Genomic DNA, 6,000 nt, shown 5'->3' with positions numbered 1-6,000 from the left:
ATGGACGAAAGTTTCACCAGTTCTAAATAAGTTATACCACACAGATCATATCTGTTACTTAGAAAAGATTGATCAGATATATTTTTTCCTAGAATTCTCTATTCCTTGGATTCATAAATGGACTCCGAAAGTAGGATTCATCGAGGAACAAATTCCTTGTTTATACAGAACCTTTTATAATAATTTCTGCGATAAACTGATGAAAAAGAATCCAAAAACAAAGACGTTATACGGTCAAGAACTCTTGGATTTCATTAAAATAAAAATCCAAGAATATTCCAGCAACCCTCAGAAAGAGAAAAATGACGATAGCTCAGTGCGGCACATTGCCAGAAAGATCTCCTTTCAAGAAGGGGATAAAGAAGAAATGATTAATGACTATTTAGAGGAAGTAAAAAGAAATTTGCTTCATTCTATCAATCAATATGAGAAATCAGACACTTCAATGCAAAGTGAGACCAGCAATGATGATATCGCAGATGACTCTCAACCTATTGAATCAGAGAAGATATTATCTGATAAAGCCTTACAAGATGCGGAAGAATTCCTTCGCAAAATGAAAAAATTAGAAAAACAACCAGCACAGTGAAGCTGCCGGACCCCACAACACAGTGAAGCCGCAGGAACCCAGTCGCTGGACCCCACTCAATAGTAGATAAACTATTTCAACAGTAGAAACATTGTTCATCAACAGTAGAAACACTGTTTTATACAGTAGAAACACTGTACAAGGGACCCAGTGAGACCCTTTTTACTATTTAAAGTTTCTTTTTCTTTTTCTATTTATAGGTTCATTCGTTCAGAGAGGAAAGAGAAGCCGAAAAACTCTCTCTCTCTTAAATCTCTCTCTCTCTCTCTCTATTGTAAGTTTGTAAGTACTACTTTGTAATCGAAGATCAAGTAAATAAAATATCAAGTTCTTCGTACTCAGGCCTTGCATCCCCGCCTCATAAGGTATTTATTCTTACTTATAGTATTTCTTCTAGTCTCTCCTCTCTGGCCGTGACTATGTCCGGCTAAGAGATTTCATATCAATGTTGAATATCTAACTTCTCTCCTATATAAACCATGAAAGATCTGGCCTCTATCAAAATATAAATGAATTTTATATATAGTTTCTTGACTTAGTTTCAAGATGGTGGTACAGTCTAATATAGCACTACTCTTATTGGCTTTGCCTTAGTGACTCTGTCTAGCCAGCCGTGAACCTTAGCCCGTTAAATGAAGTTGAAAAGGGAATTTTCTTTCACGGTTAATACTGCTAGATACATAGGCTCAATGAGAGTATGTATTATAATAAGACAGACCCCTTGCTTGAGTAAAAGGTTGAACTGTGATGACCCAAAATAACATCTTTAAATTTAATAAGTAATTATATGTTCTAAGACCTCGAAAAATACCATTTATCCTTCCTTGACTTGCGTGCACAGTTCGTAAAATTTTTTGAAAATTTTTCATGTGAAAAATGAATTAAAATGTGAAATAGAGCTTTAAAATTCAAGTGAGTTGACTTTGGTCAACGTTTTTAGCAAACGGACCCGGATTAGTGTTTTGATAGTTCCGGTAGCTCCGTATCGTGATTTGGGACTTGGGCGTATGCCCGAAATTTAATTTGGAGGTCCCTAGCTCAAGTTATGACCATTTAACGGAACTAGCAATTTAAAGGCTAAATATTCCAAGTTTGACCACGGGGTTGACTTTTTGATATCGGAGCCGAAATTCGATTCTGGAAATTTGAACAGCACCTTTATGTCATTTATGACTTGTGTGCCAAATTTGAAGTTATTCCGGATTCATTTAATATGTTTTGGCACGAGATTTGCAAATTAAAAGTTTAAAACTCAAAGTTTGAATCGGGGTGTGAATTGTAATTTCAGTGTTGTTTGACGTGATTTTAGACCTCGAGTCAGTCCGTATTATGTTACGGGACTTGTTGGTATATTCGAACAGGGTCCCGAATACCCCGAAAGTGAAACGGATCGATATCGGAACAAGAATTGGACTTAAGCAAAAAAATCTGAAATTTGGGTTCTGGTATAATCGCACCTGCGGAATTTTGACCGCAGGTGCGAGCTCACAGAAGCGAGACTTCCATTGCAGATGCGGCCTTCGCAGGTGCGGCCCTTTTGCGCAGAAGCGGACGTCGCAGGTGTGACATTTTGTCCGCAAATGCGAAACCTCGCCTGGCGGCCCATTTTCGCAGATGCGAGCTCGCATGTGCGAGCCCAGGCAACGCAGATGCGAAAATGCTGGGCAGAATACATAAAATCGGGTCTTAGCCATTTTTACTCATTTTTGAGTTTTGAGTCTCAGATTTGGGCGATTTCAAGGGGGATTTTCACGACTTTGAACTGGGTAAGTGTTATTTATCATATAGTGATTGTATTTCACAAATCCATGTCTATATTCATCATTTATTTCGGATTTAAATGGAAGAAATTGGAATTTTTGTAAAACTTTCCAAAAACGAAAAATTAAGATTTGAAGGTCCATTTTATATCGGAATTGGACAAATTTTATATGGTTGAACTCGTATCGGAACGTGTGTTCGGATTTTATGAGTTTTTCCGAGATTTGAGACGTGGGTCCCACTGTCAAATATTTTAATGAATTTTGGATTTTTATCCGAAAAAATTATAAATACATATGGAATTAATTCCTATGATTAGTATTGAATATATTGAATTGTTTGTGAATAAATTTGAAGCTTTCGGAGGCAAATTTAAAAGGAAAAGCTGTGGTTGAATAATTGATTGAAATTTGCAAAGCGAGGTAAGTGTCGGGGTTAACCTTGACTTGAGAAAATAGAACCTTTAAATTATTTGTTATGTGAATTGCATGTGAACGACGTATAGGCGAGGTGACGAGTGTCTATACGTCGTCAAATTAATTTTTTTCCTGCTTACTTGAAAAATCATAAATTATTTTTAATGATAAATTAAATATTATAATAATTGTTTCTCTCTTATTCTTTGCTTCATAATTAAATTATAATTATTGTATGCTTGTTGTCTTATGATTTTATATTAATTGTTGGGTTTATTGGGGAATTTCTTCTATAAGAATTGATTGGTAAATGAATATGTTGGAGGAGCGGGTTGCACGCCGCAACAGAATTGATTATAATGAATATATTGAAGGATCGGGTTGCACGCCGCAACAGACTTATTAAAAGTTAATATTGGAGGATCGGGTTGCACGCCGCAACAGACTTATTAAAAAGTCGATATTGGAGGATCGGGTTGCACGCCGCAACAGACTTTTAAATATTGGAGGATCGGGTTGCATGCCGCAACAGACTTGTTAAAAGGTTAATATTGGAGGATCGGGTTGCACGTCGCAACAGACTAGATTAAAATGAATATGTTGGAGGAGCAGGTTGCACGCCGCAACAGAACTGAATGTGGATATATTGTGAGAGCGGGTTGCATGCTGCAACAGAAATAATGGAAATGATAATTGGTTATGACTGCTGAGTTGCCTTCAATTATTATAAATGAATTACCTGATTTATTCCTATTATTGTTGTTGTTACTAATATTGCGTACAGGTTAATGTAAGTGAACCACCTTAGCCTCGTCACTACTTCGTCGAGGTTAGGCTCAGCACTTACCAGTACATGGGGTTGGTTCTACACTCTGCACTTCTTGTGCAGATTTTGGAGTTGGTCCCAGCGGCGTACCATAGACTTGCTCGGATTTCAGCTATCAGAGGAGACTTGAGGTATAACTGCATGGCGTCCGCAGTTCTGAAGTCCCCGTCTTTTGTACTTTAGCTATGTGTTTATTTCCAGAAAGCTTTATATTATTCAGACCTTTATTTGTATTTATTCTAGAAGCTCGTGCACTTGTGATACCAATTCTGGGATGGTATTTAGATACCGTTGTTTGATGGATTATTTCACTATATTTCAAACTTTGCTTCCGCATTTATTTCCTTGTTATTAATAAATTTAAAATTGTTTTAAAAATGAATAATATTATTCTAACGTTGGCTTGCCTAGCAACTGAAATGTTAGGCACCATCACGGTCCGAAGGTGAGAATTTCGGGTCGTGACATGAACCTTCCATACAGTCATCAAAATATATAAAAAAATTCTTATATATTTCGACTTTTATCTTTACTGACCGTGCGGATTACCGCCAGTCTTTAAACGTAAAGATACTTAATTAGCTACTTAGAAAGTCTATAAGAGTTCTTTAACTGGTGGAAACCTCAATGGACATATAAAAGTCAGCTGAGGTGCGAAACAATTCCAGTTCCCGTTAATCCGATGATCTCTCGGACTGACTAAATTAGTTAATTCCAAATAGCTAGATTGGGATGGCCGTGCGGACTACCGCCCGCCTACACTCGATAAGATTTTTGGGAAGTTTAAATTATATATAACCTTTTTATAAAGATTTGTCTCGTGATTTAGCTCCCTTATATGATAGGCTAAAAAAAGATTATAAAAACCCTTGGACTGATAGTCATACTATTTTAGTTAAAAATATTAAGCAACGTATTAAATCTTTACCTTGTTTAACCCTTGCTAATACTACATGGCAAAAGATTGTCGAGACAGATGCGTCTAACATTGGTGACGGAGGGATTTTGAAACAAATAAATCCAAATAATAATCATGAATACTTGATTAGATTTTACTCTGAAAAATGGTCTGAAGCCCAAAAAAATATGCTACTATGGCTCATGAAATGTTAACCATAGTTAAATGTGTTTTAAAATTCCAAGATGATTTATACAATCAAAAGTTTTTGATAAAAACTGACGCACTATCTGTTAAATATATGTTTAACAAAGATTTTAAACATGATGCCTCAAAAATGATATTTGCAAGATGGCAGGCTCAATCAATAGCAATATTTTCGAAAATCAATTTAATCTTTTCCTGCACTTTTGTAGAATTCAAAGTATCAAATATATTCATACTGAATAGTTCTAATTGTAACGAATCAATATGTCTTTGCTTCATATTAATTAAAGCATTTATATCTCTAGTTACTGGATCTGTAACAAAAGTATAACTAATCTTTTTATCCTTATAAGTAGCTGTAAAACCTTTTGAGTCTATGCTAGTAAAAGGATAAATAGCATTAATAAAAGGTGTTCCAAGTATAATTGGAGGGTATAACTGATTTTTAACCAAGAAAAAGAAGTGAGGAATGCAGACTTTATTCTGACAAATACCTGTATTAGGCAATTTATACTTTATATCTAAAGCATGTCCTGAAGCAGACTTTACCATATGAGTAGTTTTTTGAAAATATTTAGTAGGTACTAAACCTTCTTGAATGCAGCTAACATCAGCTCCACTATCAATCATAGCAATATTTGTGATAGAAAAACTATTATCAATTAGAATAGTACATTTAATATACCATCTATGAGCAGTAACAATTTGCATCATTCCCAAAAACATATCATGTTGAGAATCAATCTTAATAGGTTTTTCTTCAATATCATTTTCAGAAATACCTTTGTTTTTATCATCAGATTTCTCAGCTGGAGAATTGATTTTCTCAATCTGAGTAATCCTATGATCACAAATCATTTGATTTTGTTTAAGAGATTTGATCTCTCTTTTCAAGTTTTCAACTTCAACTTTTAAATCATCGAAAGAAGAATTTCTTGCTGGAGTTGTACTTTTATTTAAAATACGGTTATTAACCTCTAATAAAGAATAAGGAGCAGAATATTCAAATTCCTTTTTTGAGTTTTCAAAAGGTTTTGAAGAACTTGAACTAGTACTTGCAGACAAATTTATAATTTTTTCACGAAGTTTATCATCAGTAACTTCTTTTAAAAGTTCTATTACATTATCAGATGTAATAGTTTTCATGTTCAAATCTTGGAACTGAGATTGCAATTTATAAAATTCATCATCATCACAGGTACATGTATTACCTCTGCAAGTTGTACAAGTATTATCATTATTTTTATCACTATCAGATAAATCAAGTAAATCTACTTCAATTTCAGATTCTGACTCAGAATAA

This window comes from Nicotiana tabacum, chromosome 4 (genome assembly GCF_000715075.1).
Source record: "Nicotiana tabacum cultivar K326 chromosome 4, ASM71507v2, whole genome shotgun sequence".
In the NCBI taxonomy this organism is placed as follows: Eukaryota; Viridiplantae; Streptophyta; class Magnoliopsida; order Solanales; family Solanaceae; genus Nicotiana; species Nicotiana tabacum.
This window is presented reverse-complemented; position numbering follows the sequence as displayed.